Raw genomic sequence first — 16,297 nt, forward strand, 5'->3', positions numbered from 1 at the left:
GTATTTTTTTCACATTATTTTAAAGTGTCACAGTTTGCAGGCTTGAAAATGTACATGTTTGTGCCTCAGCACTAGCTGCCATACAATCCGTCCGGACTGTCCTGGGACCAGAACTTAGGCCTTTTCTGTGTTCAGGGCCTTGACGGCCCTGTGGTAGAAGCAGTCCTTCAGTCTGTTTGAACAGAACACCCCCATCTAACGTTAGCTATAGAGTCCACAGCCAAGCAGCACTAACGTTACACCACGAGAGAGATCACTGTGTGTGCATGAATTCCAGCCAAGTCCTGGTGAAGCGCAATGCAATCATGCTGCCTGTACGGGTTAGCATAAGTCATAAGACATTCAAATCAAATCAAATTTTATTTGTATAGCGCATTTCTTACAAGATGCAACTCAATGCGCTTCACACAATGAAAATGTTCAGTCAATCAGTCAATCAATCAATCAATACTGACAGAGCCGCGAGCAGGCAAAAGTAAAAAAAAACTGTATACTATGTAGCCAGGAAAAATTCCCTTGCAGCCCTCTACCAATAGAGCGACTACTAGCCAGTTTGCTTACCAGTACCCAGCGGTCCCCCAGGGGAGGCCAGGACCACCGGCACAAAGCAAGCAAGCAAGGGCAAAAACCTGTACACCATGTATCCAGGAAAAATTCCTTGCATATTATCGGCGTACACACTGTCCATAAATTTTGTGTTGTATTTGCATCGTTCTGCATCCAGTATGGTCACAGGTCCTGCCAAAAGAGAAACTTAAGCACAGTTATGATGCAACAACACAATAGAGACAGTAAAGATGACAGCAATACAACCTGATGGTGGTCCTGGTACACCCTTGTACCGGTTCCAGTACTGCTCTAGGTGCTATTTGGAGCTGACAGTGCCTCATCAGCACCCGGGTCCATTTTCCTGTCAATACAAATCTCAAAAACACGAGTATGGTGTAATGGCCTAGTGATCCTAGTTCTATAATGTCCAATGTCTCCCTTAGTATCAAAAGGCGACATTGAATAAGTAGGTTTTGAGGTCACGCTTAAAAATGTCCTGAGTTTTAGACAACCTCAGGCCCTCAGGTAGGGTGTTCCACAATCTAGGAGCATATATGCTAAAAGCTGATCCTCCAAATCTCTTTGTCCTAGCCTCTGGCACTATTAAAAGTTCCGTGCCACTAGACCGTAGGGGTCTAGCTGGTGTGTATCTTATGAGCATGTCCACCATGTAATTGGGTGCATCACAGTGAAGTGATTTATAAACTAGTAAAAGGATCTTAAAGTCTATTCTATGACTGACAGGGAGCCAGTGTAGTGATCTCAAGACAGGTGTGATGCTGCTGCTCCCTTAATCTGGCCAATGCAAGCGACTAACATAACTTTGCTTTTGTAAAACCAAGTAACAACATTGCTTACCTCTCTAGCTGTGTCCTCTGTCTCCTCCTCAATTGCTAACGGCACATCAGTGCTAACGTTAGTTAGCGGTAAAGATGTTGCTGTGGCAGCCGCAGCTGTAGTAGGCCTAGCCCCCACAGTCGATGCAGAGAACATATCTGTCAGTTTCTGACATTTTGAGGCATCCTCTGCTAGCTTCTTACTTTTTTTCTCCCTAATTTTCTGGGCACCCCCTTTCACTATCTTATCTACGAACATGACACTGTACTTGGGTTGTCGGCCGAGGGATCAGAGTGGGGGAGGGGGCCGATGGACAGCAGGGCCTAAGCATGTGATTGGGCCAGCCCATGTGTTAGTATAAACGGGGGCCGCCGCTTGATTCAGCGCTAGTTGATGCCGCGCTATTTTGGGCCGCGTTAGTTTTTGTTTGTTTTTGTTTTGTTTTTGGGGGGTGGGGGGGGGGGGTCAGGCGGCCCGACCGGCCCAAAACTAGCGCGGCCCATCTGCCAGCGGGCAGAAAGATTGTATGGCCAGTCCAGCGGTGGGCGTAAGTCATTACTAAATGCAGGCATTTAGTAGTTACTAAACCCCTAGTTGTTACTAGTTAGTTTCAAACTAGTTGTTTACTAATTTCGGTTGCACCACGCCAATCTTTTGCCAATCTTAGCTAGTAAATACTCAGTTTTGGTAACTGTTTTTTGTTTCTCTACTGTAACATAACCAGGTACATTAATAATAATTATTATTAATAATTACAATTTACAATACAAATACAACAATTGGGTCAATTGGGTCAAAATCACCCACCAAGCCCTCATTCTGACCCAGGAAAAACCCTGGTATGTACTGTATAACATGATGGCCATCTATGAGCAATACACTGTATCCTTTTAAGCGTCATTCCTATGTCCCTAAGACAGAGAGGAAATTGTACTCCTATTGTTCCAGTGAACCATTAACTGTCAAGGGTGCAATTACATGTGCAATTAGTCCTGTTGATGGGGGCCATTTTTGTTTTAGAGTCTGTAGGCTACTGTATTTGTTTATTAAGATTTCATAAATATGATATATTGTCTGATTTTTTTCCTTGTTTTATAAAATGTTATTATTTATTATTTTCATTTCTTGTGCTGGTTTATTATGAACAACATGTAAAATTGCAGGAAACTAGCACAAATAATTGGGTGGGAGAGAGGGGCCGCCGCTGCCAAAACGTGCCCAGTTTTGGGTCGCTCCACCGCCAAAAAATCTCACTCCAAACTTTTGGTGAAACTTGGCAGCCCTGGCAACGTGACATTTGGACACCTAGACCATTCAGATTTGTGGTGCAATGAAAAAAATGTGTTTTCCTCAAAATGTCATAAAATTGTGCCCTCTAGTGGTTAAATCTACTAAAACTCTAGACCAGTCAGACTTCAATCATCTTGTCCCAGTAAGCGGCTATTCCGATCTCCTATAAGGCTAGGTGCACGATCTCCACTACTTCCTGAAAGGCACCTTGCATGAACATATCCTGTCTCACTCTATTGGTTTAATTTATTACTACATGAATCATGTAGATGTTCAGTAGATCAGTCAAAACTATCTTTTTGGGAGTTTACAAATATTAACAAACAAAAAAGTAACCCTACATTATGCTGGCTGGCTGTTGATGTCATAATGGTTGATCATAGTGGAGTTAGAGTCTTGGGTGTGCCAACATTCTGGAAGACAGGCAGTTGCAGAAAGATGGCACCTTGGTAAGTACTGCATCAACTTGTCTTCCTTATATATATATATATATATATATATATATATATATATATATATATATATTATAACGTCTGTGACCAAGCCATTGATTGGATGTTTTTGGGGAAAAAATACAATTCTATCTATTTTGACACTAAACAGAGAATATTCAAGTTGTTCTGTCGGTGTAAATTAACATTCCCAAGACCAAATAATTGGTAAACATGAGTTTCTCATGAGACTTTCCTTAACTTAGGTGGCTGATAAGGTTCAAATGGATAGCTATGTTTTTAGGTTATTTATTATCTGATATGGCCCATACGCAACATTTAGTTTTACTTTGGGCTGACTAGGTAGGATAAGGAGAAGTTTGTATAATTGTTTGGTTACACATGAGTGGATTACTTGAATACTCTTGTTGGCCTCTAATAGTATTTTTTCAACACTGAAAATGTTTATGTATGTAAAGCCTACTGTAGTTGTACTACATAAGCGTCTTTGAGTGTCTAGAAAAGGGCTATTTAAGTCTAATGTATTATTATTATTATTATTATTATTATTATTATTATCAAGTCAAGTCAAGTCAAGTCAAAAGTCACTTTATTGTCCTATCACTGGGAAATTTGTATTGGGCTTGCACCCCAAAGCAGCCAACAAAGAGCAACAGACAATACAGAATGTTAACACACAAACAGAAGGCAGTCCTGATTAAAACAAGAGTGGAAATAAAACGATAAGCAAGATATGTTCACATTCATCTGGTGCAGTTTAAAAGTTTAACAGAAACGGGAATAAAATAATTTTTAAATCTATTTAATCTAGCGCGGGGGACTCTGAACCTCCTCCCAGAAGGCAGCAGTTCATACTCTGCATGTAGGACATGGGAGGGATTCATGAGAATTCTATTAGCCTGTCTGAGAGTAGCCTGTTCAAAAATAGACTGCAGGGATGAGTGGTCTTTCACCCCTATGATCTTCCATGCAGTCTGTATCAGTCGGACCAGTTTGGACCTTAGTTGTACAGATAGGTTACCAAACCAAGATGTAGTGCCGTATCTGATGAGACTCTCTAAGACAGACTGGTAGAAGAGTAGCATACATTTTTGGTCAACACCATGAACTCTAAGGCGGCGTAGGAAGTGTAGTCGTTGTTGTAATCTGCTACAAAGGCTGTCTACATGAGTGCTCCAGGTGAGTGAGTTGTCAATGAAAACCCCAAGATACTTGTAAGAGGCGACCTGAGAGATGGATTGTTTGTGGATGACCACAGGCCTGTGGTCCCCAACACCTCTGGGGTCGAACACCATCTCCTCAGTCTTCTTAACATTTAAAACCAGGCAGTTAACATCACACCATTTAACAAACCTCTGGATTTCAGAATAATAGTCAATTAGGTCACTGTCCTTTTTAATTAAAGCAAGGATGGCAGTGTCATCCGAAAATGTTATGATGCGATTGCTAGGGTAGGTGCTTCTGCACTCGTTTGTGTATAAAGTAAAGAGCACAGGGGAACTGACTACACCCTGTGGAGCACCAGTGCTTATGGTTCTGGGTTCCGAAAGAGTGCCATTAACACTGACCCGCTGTGTGCGGTTAGTTAAAAAGGAGTGATACCATTTTATAATGAGGGGGGGGACATTAAGCCCATTTAACTTCTCAATTAAAAGGTGCGGCTCTATCGTGTTAAAAGCAGATCTGAAATCAACAAATAGGAGTTAGACATAGGAGGTAGGGTCCTCTAAGTGCTTAGATATGAAGTAGATAGATATTATTATTACAATGAATTTGAGGAACTTGTTGCAGTTATGACACTTCCTCCATCTTTTAGCAATAATAACCATGTCATTTTGACAACCCAGAAAATATAAATTGTGTTTACATTTTGCTGGGTTGTCATGGTAACATTAGGCTACATGTCAGAGTGACATCATTGGAGGGTTCCAAGGGTGCATTGGGTGCAGGAAGGTCCTGACAGAGTGATGATGTCATAATGGGGTTGCCAGGTGATATTCTAGAAGGTGAGAGTAGAACAACAGATGGTTTTAGCAGTTAGTACAGAGACACTGAAGAGGTTACGTGAGTACGATATCTTTGGATAATGATTATGTAACAGGTTATAAATAGGCGAACTAGTTTGGTGATGGTGAAATTCCTGCTAAAAATGTGAATGTTAGTCTCAGGAATGTGTGGAGAGTGACAAGGCAGCAGCTGAGGAGGCTCTGGTGCGTTGCAGGGAGGAGGTGAAGGAGGAGAGCGGGCTCCAAGAGACTGAGGGGAGCCTGGCTGAGGTCAGGGCGACCCTCGCCAACACCACCAGGGAGGCAGAGGACACGATTAGGGTCCTGGAGAGTGAGGCCCTGGTGGCCAAGGCAGCAGCTGAGGAGGCTCTGGAGCTTTGCAGGGAGGAGGTGAAGGAGGTACAGGTGAAGGAGAGCGACCTTCACCAAAAGCTCCATGATATGGAGCAGGAGAAGAAGAGCCTCCTCCACGACAACTCCAACCTGGAGAAGGAGAGGCGCCAGGCCCTCGCTACACAGGGAGAAAGGGAGGGGAGCCTGGCCGAGGTCAGGGCGACCCTCGCCAACGCCACCAGGGAGGCAGAGGACAAGATCAGGGTCCTGGAGAGTGAGGCCCTGGTGGCCAAGGCAGCAGCTGAGGAGGCTCTGGAGCTTTGCAGGGAGGAGGTGAAGGAGGTACAGGTGAAGGAGAGCGACCTTCACCAAAAGCTCCATGATATGGAGCAGGAGAAGAAGAGCCTCCTCCACGACCTGGAGAAGGAGAGGTACCAGGCCCTCGCTGCACAGGGAGAAACGGAGGGGAGCCTGGCTGAGGTCAGGGCGACCCTCCTGGACCTGGAGAAGAGCAGGGACGAGGCCCGCACCAAGCTCCAGGAGGACAAAGACCAGTGGGGGAAGGAGAAGGCCTCCCTCACAGCCGCCCATCTGCAGGCCCTAGCTGACGCCAAGAAGCTGGAGGAGAAGGAGAGAGCTTTCGCCCTAAACTCCCATCAGGTGCAGATGGAGCAGCGCACCGCTGAGGCTGAGGAGAGAAGCAGGGCGGAGGTGGAGGTGCAGAAGATGGTCACCATCGACCTGGTCACCTGTCGTCAGCAGCTCTCCCTCTCCCAGACCAAGCTGCAGCAGGAGGAGGTCCAGAGCACGGAGCTGAAGCTGCAGTTGGAGGTCATGAGGGAAGAGTCAGAAAAGAAAGAGGAGAAGAAGAAATCCATAGTTCCCTACTTTAAGTGGTTAGGGTTAGGGTTAGGGTTAGGGTTAGGGTTAGGGTTTGGGTTAGCACATTTACACCGTGTTTGAAAAAAGAAAGAAAAAGACTCAGAAAAGAGAGGAGAAGTTCCCTACTAAAGGGTTTGGGTTAGCACATTTACACCGTGTTTGAAAAAGAAAGAAAAAGACTCAGAAAAGAGAGGAGAAGTTCCCTACTAAAGGGTTTGGGTTAGCACATTTACACCGTGTTTGAAAAAAGAGAGAAAAAGACTCAGAAAAGAGAGGAGAAAAAAATTAAAAATAAATCAAATTCAAATAAAATGTTTCTTTTATTTGTATAGCGCATTTCTTACAAGATGCAACTCAATGCGCTTCACATAATGAACATTCTCAGTCAATCAATCAATCAATACTGACAGAGCCGCAAGCAGGCAAAAGTAAAAACCTTAAATCCATTATTAATAATAATAATAATAATAATAATAATAATTACAATTTACAATACAAATACAACAATTGGGGGTCCCTCAAAAAAAGGTGTACTGTATAACATGATAGCCATCTATGAGCAATGCACTGTATATAAGATGATGACCAAGGGTCTTTCTGCTGCTGACCAAGGGGCTGAGTCCTGTTGATGGGGCCCAATTTTCTTTTAGAGTCTGTAGGCTACTGTGTTTGTTTATTAACATTCATAAATATGATATATTGTCTGAATGTTTGTCTTCTTTTATAAAATGTAAATTATTTTAATTTCTTGTGCTGGTTTATTATGAACAACATGTAAAATTGCAGGAAACTAGTACAAATAATTGGGTGGGAGAGAGGGGCCGCCGCTGCCAAAACGTGTACAGTTTTGGGTCGCTCCACCGCTAAAAAATCTCACTCCAAACTTTTGGTGAAACTTGGCAGCCCTGACTACTGTGGTGATATTAGCAGCAGGTTACATACTATTAGGTCATCAGGATAGCAGAGTGGAATTAGCTGCTACCTAAGATCATTAGTGTGGTTTAAAAAAAACTTTTAAAAAAATGAAGGTGTAGGCTAATTTACAACTGACATAATTACAATGGTGTTTGAAGCCTTTCGGACTTATTGATGTTCTTCTAGCATTGTAACTGGACCCTGTATTTGGCATAGATTATAATTTCTTATGATTACTGATGGATAGATGATTCACTTACTTAGACAGATGTATTTATTGTAAATTGATTTGCATGAAGGCTTCTGTTAAATGTAAAAATAAATAAACATTCAATTAAAGTCAACCACAGTCTCCCAAGGTAAGGATCGAACCAGCAGCCTTCTGATTGTAGGCCAGCTGCCTTAACCCCTGTGCCAAAGACCACTCTGCTTTTGAGATGGAAGCTGATACACATACCTATGTTTTTACACCTTTTTATCTATCTATCTATCTATCTATCTATCTATCTATCTATCTATCTAGCACACTATCAAACTATTTCGTAACAGGTGGGAACTAATATTTCCAAAAAGACACTTATTATCAAAACTAGTCTGAATTAGCTCTAGAACCTTCTTATGGCGCTTTTCCATTGACCGGCTCGGCTCGGCTCACCTCAGCACGCTTTTGAACAGTTCTGGGTACGAGACGTTTTCCACTATACAGGAAGGACCCGGGACTGTAGGAGGAGTTACGTGTCATAAGATTCCCCCCGCTATACAGATCAGCGGGGGGGTAATGCGATAAGAATTATGTCAAAATGCAGCACTATCGTGCACAGATCAGCCTTACAACATGTAACGTTAAGTGCCTGTTACTTGCCGCTTTCAGTTCTAGTAGACTAGTTTAGATCTCGCAACCAGGGAAATGCCGACATGATTCAATTTTTATTTCTCCTGACACTTTGAGCACTGTGCTTTTTTTTGTTGGTGAACTACCGTAATAAGCCTAAAAAAGTTAAACTGTTCAAAAAGTGCAACTTCTCTGCTTTCAGAAACTGTTTGAATTTTTTGGGCATATAGTTCATGAATTACGATAGTTTGAAGGAACGCTGTAGAATCCGCTGTAGACAGCTCCGGTTTCGGAGCAAGACGCGAATCTATAGGCATTAGTCAAATACATGCTCACATCCAGTCATCCGCTCACTGCTCTCCATCAAAAATGGCACATCCATCAATAATATTACACAATAACAACTGCTCTGATTAGATTGCTTAGATTGTTTAATACATCAACGGGGGAAAAGCGAGATGAACTCTGAGCGAGTATCATGCTTCCTCCATTGAACGGAAAGTCCTATCTATTCCATTCAAAGTGTTTTAGCCTCCACCCTTTCCACTGGTAATAAGGAATTGGCAAGAATAGATCGATATAAATAGATCAACATAATGCAGCACTATCATGCACAGATCAGCCTTAAAACATGTAACATTAGATATATAACGGTGCGATGTATTTCTACGGAAAGGCTGACTGACGCGGGGCTCATACAATCTCCGCGTTCGTTATAGATACAAGTGCTCCGGTGTCTTGCTGGTAGTCAAATATATTTCTTTATATATACAGCATAGGGATTTTGCGTGCCTGTTACCTGCCGCTTTCAGTTCTAGTAGTTTAGATCTCGCAACCAGGCGACGAAACGCCGACATGTGTTAAAGGGAGCAAGACGCGAATCTACCGGCATTTGACTGCCGCTGGACTGAGGAACAGCATAGGCACAGGACATCGCCATAATATTAAAAAATAACATTTTTGTTATGCTTGTTGTAAATAAAAGTTCTGTGATGCATTGAAATGACATTAAACTAAGATAATACGATGGTTAGCATAATTTTTCTAATCTTTATTAATACATCATTACAGAAACAGTAAGTGACATTTTCCGAGAGCGAAATCTGTTGTGGTATTTAAAGATGGCGGTTAGCGAAGAAATCTATGAACATGGGATGACGATTTCCATTGACCAATCAACGGTGTGCAGCGTCACACGTCACACGCAGCCTGGCAAAAAGGTACCTTTCGGCCCTGTAGTTCCTGCTCGTGAAGGGTAGCTAAAGAACCGAGCCGAGCCGAGCCGAGCCGACCCGGGCCGACAAATGGAAAAGTGCCAAAGAAGCAGGCCAGCCCGGGCTGACCCGGGCTGGCCCTGTAGTGGAAAAGCGCCATTAGAACCTTCAGGACTAGTGGCTAGTCAGCAGAATCAACATGGATGTTGAAATCACCCAGCAGTAGAATTGATGGTGATAGAGACGAGAACTCAGTCAGGACAGTGGACAGGTCAGAGAGGAATGCAGGGTCAGGCTTTGGGAGGTATAGACAACAACCAGAGGTTTACGCCCAGGTAGCTTGATGGCAAGGCATTAAAAATATGTCCCGATGATTGAAAATGTCAATTCCAACACTGCGAGCCTCTGGGCGTGGTTTGTCCATGTGAGCATAACCGGCATTGGGAGTTGTCTCATTCCATTCAGGGGAAAATATGAATACGGTTTCTGCAAATCAGGATAGTTGTCCATAATGAACTCACTGAGGATGGGACCCTTGTTGTTAATCTGATGTTAAACAGTGCCATCCTCAGGTGTGATGGCGTACTGGTTGCAGGATGGGGTTGTGGGGAAGCAGCAGTGGCAGGACACAGTGTCTGTCTGGACCCAGGGTTTCTCCCCTCAGCAGTGGTTACATGAGAGACGGCATCTCTGTATGTTGATGGATTTCTGCCTCCCGCTCTCTTTGTATGTTTTTCACCGTAGTAATTAAAAGGAGAAATAATACAATTTAACAATCAAATAAAACATGCTTTTTATAATAGCTTGATGATCTTATGACATGAGACAATGAGAGCACTATGAGTAAACAATAAGGAGAGGGTCCATTACCTTTTACTTTTGGCTGCCTACAATTTAACACCTAAAAATCCAGCAATCGATATGCTTTGGATCAAACAATATGAATTAAAATCATTGAGTCAACAAATACATAACTTGAGTTTCTCATCATACCGTACTCCTATACAGTACTTTTATGATTGGACCTCGAGAATAAAATCAGATGTAGTAGGCTAGATGGGATTGACAATAATGTCGATGATGAAGGCAGATTAGGATCTTCTCATTAAATAATAATAAGAAAGAATTTGCACGGAATTAAAATAAATGACACTACAGGTATTCAATAGGTCAATTAATAAACATCAGAACAAAATAAACACAATGACTACAACTACAATTCCCATAGAACTGCGTCTTATGAGCATGTGCGTTGGCTGTTTTATGTAGTCAAAGAGGATGATGTCACGGGCGTCCACGACAGTTGGGTCGCACACTGTTAAGATGAACCAGGTTGTTTGCTGTATGCTGAGATGGACGTCATTATAGATGTGCAGCCGTACGAGGTAAGGGCTCTTGAGCATTTCTTTCATGAGTAAATGAGGGATACAAGTACATCCGTGCAGCATCTCTAATACGGACAGTTCTATTGTGCAGTGTTTTGCGAAAAGACTGGTTCATTTGAGCACTGTATAATACAATACATTAATATATAAATAAACCTACTTAGAATGGTCCTCCTTAAACTCGTAATTGTTGTTGATGCTTGTTGTTTTACTAATGTCTACAACTGGTACAGTATCATATGAAACAGTTTCCTTCACTAAACCTTGCAAGTGTTTGGGATGCCAATTCTTGACATCATCAAAGTCATTTGCACCTTCTTTGCAAATCCAGTATGCTTGTGTTGTGAATGCCCAACGGACTTACGTGGATGAAGTACGATTGTTGTATTCAATTATACTAGAATTATTTATTACTGTCATTGGCAACTGCTTCCAATGTGACACGACTCGATGCAGTATCATCGCAATCGTGTTGATGCCGGTGTTCCCTTAGATAGTGATCCTTTGTCAGCTTGTTTTTAACAGTAATCTAATTACACTTATTGTAGGTAAAGTGGCTTTGTAACTTCTCAAGTAATGTATTCAAACATTCAAGTAATGTATTCAAAGACGGAATCCAAGGCACTGGCGTTGACGGGGTCTGGTGAACTTGCGAACAACATGCTCACTCGAAACGTATCTATTTTTCTTTTTTTTTCATAACACCAACTTGAAATTTTTAAGTACCCACTCAGACTCAATATAATAAACAACAGTTTACCGATCACGAATACTTATAATTTGTGGATTGGATTCACTAGACACTAGACATAGTTTCGTTTTAGGTCGTGTTCAAAAGCAAGAACTGTGTGTTTATGTGTTTTTAGCATGTCGATGTCAGTCAAACGTTCACCGCGGCATCCTGGTATCGCCTGGCATCTGTAGCCTATATCAAATAAAACGGTAATAACCAGGTCATTAAATTATACTTTAACAATGAATAAACCATGCCATTTAACATAGCAAAAATAAAATCCTATGTCTGCAATACTCACATTTTGTTAATGAGAGAACTGACATCTCCCCTCTGACGCCAACTTCTTAAAATCAGGCTGGACAGTTGTTAGGCTTATGCGCAAGCAGTCCTCCAAAGACTCGTTTGACAGGCTGTTCCTCTCATGCGTCTTGATAGCGTTCATCTTTGAGAACGCAGATTCGCACGTATAAGTTGACCCGAACATGGTGAGCACATAGCCAACGTCTTCAGTGTGCCATAGTCTTGGGGACAAGCCACCCAAAAAGTGCTCACGCTTTCAGCACCACGGAGAGCAGCTTTCATTTCGCTGGAGGCCTGGATGTCAACTAGTTCACTTTGAATTGCGGCATCGTCCAGCAGCATCACCTCTTTCGCATTAGCGGAGAATTCTCTGCCTGGGCTGATCGTGAATGGGTCACGCACAAACTTGATGATATCCCTGGAAATGCCAAAGTCATCAAATCTGTGAGAGAAATTCTCCCGCAGCTGTGTGATGAAGTCCTTCATACTCTCTGTGTCTGTGACGTCGCTCACACCCACTGTCTTCAGTGTTTTGAAGTGCAACAACTTCCCTGATAACAAATCCGCGCGGAATAGATGCAGTTTGTTCCCAAAGGCATCAAGCCTTTCCACCATATCCAGCACGGATTTTCCTTTCCCCTGTAGTTGCAGATTTAGTGCATTTAAATGTGAAAATATGTCTGCTAAAAATGCAACGTTGCCCATGTATTCTTTGTCTTGAATGATGTGCAGGTGGCCAGCTGCTCCTTTTGATTTGCTCTGCTTCAGAAAATCCACAACCTGATCCCTGAATAGAATAGAATAGAATAGAATAGAACGTTTATTTCGCCATATAGAACCAGTAGTAGGCTACGGGATTCTTGTTATCGCTTGTCATTGGCTTATCAGTTATAATTAATTCCTAATTTCAGTTCCTAGGTTCACATCTAAACAGCATAAAGTTCACAATCTGGTAGTTTACTATAGTTCACTACTGAGTTCAATTAAGTGCTCCAAGCAGTGGCTTGGAACATTTTGGGTGGGGCACAGCAGTGTTTCGTCCAGGATTTTTCACATTAGTGGCGGGGGGGTCTTCTTTTTTTTCCCGTGCACGATTTTTTTTTCGCGTGCACGCGCATAAAACGCGCACTGGCGCTCAAAACAAAGACGTAATTTCACTTTACCCACGCAATACCCACTTAAACATGTGTGAGGATACGTAACGGCGTTTTGTGACAGAACTTTCACTTTCATTCATGAAATTCACCCCGTCTGTGTTACTGTTTACACAAGTACAATCACAGTGTGACAGTCAGATGGAGCATTCGGTAAACAACAACAGCAAGGTAATGCTATCAGTTGAGTTAAAGAAAAACAGCTCTTACCTTTGAGGACACCAACATGATCCCTGCTTACCCGTACCTCCGCCGTTCTGTTCGTGGTGATTTTAGAGGCAATAGATTATTTTTGCCCCGCGCATATTGCTATGAATAGTTCGAAGCTAGGTGCTTGCACGTTAGGTGCGAGGCTGCTCGGTTAACCCATTAGCGGGAACATTATTAGTTGCACAAAATAGGCTGATTTAATTGACCATGAACATCAGAGACAGACATTACGAATGTTCATTTAAAATACTCCGGAAGCCCGGAAGTCCGGAAAAACCGGAAGTCGGAAGTCCTCAGCATAATGCATTGTCTGCAATACAACCGGATATTCAGGACGCAACTTTTTGCGCCCCGGCCGAGAAATAGACACAGCCAATTGGAGCGCTGCTACAGCTCACGTGTAAGCGAAAAGTATTTGGCCTGCTATAGACTTGCATTCGATCTGCGACCCGACTCCTCCCCCTATGTATTTTAACAGTGAATTTTACACACACACACAGATAAAATGTTTATTGTATTGGAGGATTTTTAATGAATGCTGATAGGCGGCGACAGAATATCAGCCGCATTTTGTGAATAAACAATGTTTATTTAAAAAAAAAACTTTTACAAATCGCAACTAGGAAGTGAAGGTGGGGAACTAGGAAGTGAAGGTGGGGGCGGCGCCCCAGCGCCCTCTATCGGCCAGCCGCCACTGGCTCCAAGGCTTTGCCCTTACTCAGCCAGCCCACGTCACTGTGGAGTAAGAGGTCCTCGTGAATGGCTTCAGATTCCAGCACAAACTTGCGGAACAGGCGATGCTGCGTACTGGAAGTTCCTCTGATGAAGTTAATTATTTTCATTGTTTTGTCCATAACCTCTTTCAGATCCCCACTTAGTTTGGCACACAGCACGCGTTGGTGAATGAGACAGTGAAGTGCATTCATTTTGGGAGCGACATTCTTAATTCTGCTAACCAGACCCCTGTTTCTGCCGACCATGGCAGGAGCACCATCTGTGACGATTAGGTTGACTTTTTCGAATGACAAGCCATGCTTTTTAAATAGCTCCTCCAATTTTCCAAAAAGGATCTCACCAGTGGTATTACCTTCCAGCGGAATCAAAGCCAAAAGTTCTTCTTTGAAATCTTTCCCATCAAAATATCTGACAAAAACGCACAACTGGGAAATGTCAGTGTTGTCAGTGGACTCGTCAATAGCCAGGGATATGTGTTGCGCTTCCTTGACCCCATCAAGTACACATTGTTCGACGTCCTCTGCCAAGACGTGGACACGGCGGGCGGTAGTTGTGGTAGACAGAGGTATTTGCTTAACAGAGGCGATTATCCTGTCCGTCGATTTGTCGGTGGCAAGTTCCTCCAAAACAGTGACCATGCACTCCTTAAAAACCTCAGCATCAGTAAATGGCTTGTTATGCTTGGAGAGAACCCAGACAGCCCGAAGAGATGCACTAGTTGCCCTCTCTTGTTCAGTTGACGTTCTGTTAATAATTCCACTAGCATGTCCATATGCAGCTTTTAAGCTCGCAATCTTTCTGTGACGGGCCTCTGACTTTTCAGGGTATGACTCTCTGAAGGCTGCATGCCTTGTGTAATTGTGATGGCGAATATTGTATTCTTTTTCTACAGCTACCGTTTCATTGCAAATGAGGCATACCGGTTTTGCGTTATAAAAAGTGGGCAAGATGAATGCGTACTTTTCAGTCCATTCCTCATTAAAGCTGCGGTTTTCCACGTACATTTTACGTTTCAGCTTCTTTGAGAGTGACATTTTGTCTGTCCTCACAATTGTGTTCGGAGCCGTTGGTTAGACAGATAGTTAACAGAATGAGATAGCTAACAGATAACAGAATGAAGCTCCAATTACCAAAGGCAATGAATAAGAACTGCAGGTGGAACACTGGAGTCAGAACAATCATTGAAAATTAGGTATGAAGTGAAGCCAAAATATCTCGATTGCCCCCTGGTGGCTGGTTGGATAATAGGTGTCAGGAGTCTGTTCACACTGATAATAGGCTAATAATCATTAATAACATTAATTTAGTAAGAAAATGGAAATATTAAACAGTAATATGCTAATAGTACTGTATACAATAGTATGCCTAAATAAAATAATTATATATATATTAAAGTCCGGCCCCCACAGTGTATGCTTTGAAAAGTTCTGGCACTTGGACAAATATAGTTGGTGACCCCTGGTCTAGGGGAATGAGAAAAGGAGTAGGCATCAGAGAGGGCTGCTGGTGTAGCTGTGTTTTCAGGTGAGATCCAGGTCTCAGTGAGAGCGAGGAAGTTGAGGGACATGAACGAAGCATAAACTGAGATAGGCTCAGCTTTCCGGACTGCTGACTGGCTGTTCCAAAGACCTCCCGCGGCAATGAAGTCATGATCAGTTGAAGAAGGTGGATAGATGAGATTGGAAGGGTTGCGGGGGCGGATGTAACATCTGTGTCCTCCTGAGTGTCAGAAGAACAGGAATAAGGAGAAAGCACAATGTGATATTAGTCAGTAGAGGGGTAGAGGGTTAATGGAAAACAGAAGTTGGAATTGCTAAGTACACATAAAGTAGACAAATATGACAAGAGAACAAACAAAATGGAAGAGATGAGAAGATACTTACTATTCTTAGTGCCCTGGCCTTCCTCGATGGACTCCCACAGATAGACTCCCTTGTCTTGTTGTCACAAGTTTTTGTGTCGAGGAGGCTGTTGCCTCTGGGAGTCCGGATATAAATGAAGATTTCAGTAGTTGCTGAAGACTGGCAGGCTTATAGCCCCTCCCCACTAACGAGCACTAACAACCGGGCAGGTGTACTCACTAGTCACAATATATGAGCCAAGTACCCCCTGGTCTAGAGTCTAGACTATATAGCTGGAGAGATACGTTTCCTCCCACTTTCAAATTAACACCTACTTAGGTCTCAGAAACTGGTGGTTTAACTAGAAAGTACTTAGTAGGCTAACAGCTTTTTAAAAACAAGACAGCTATCACACTATCAGTACCCCAAGCTTAAAACTAGATACTCTTTAATTACTCAGGCTGGAAAGAGGTGAGTTCACTGCTAAGTCCACAAATGTATTTGTCTGTAAAATGTTGCTGATGCTTGCTATGAGATATTATTGATTGCATCTGTAATCTTATGTCAATCAAGTGAAAACAAATGGTTATTCATGTTGTTGTTAAATTTACATTGCGATAACACCG

This window comes from Nansenia antarctica, assembly GCF_963989245.1.
Source record: "Nansenia antarctica genome assembly, chromosome: 1".
In the NCBI taxonomy this organism is placed as follows: Eukaryota; Metazoa; Chordata; class Actinopteri; order Argentiniformes; family Microstomatidae; genus Nansenia; species Nansenia antarctica.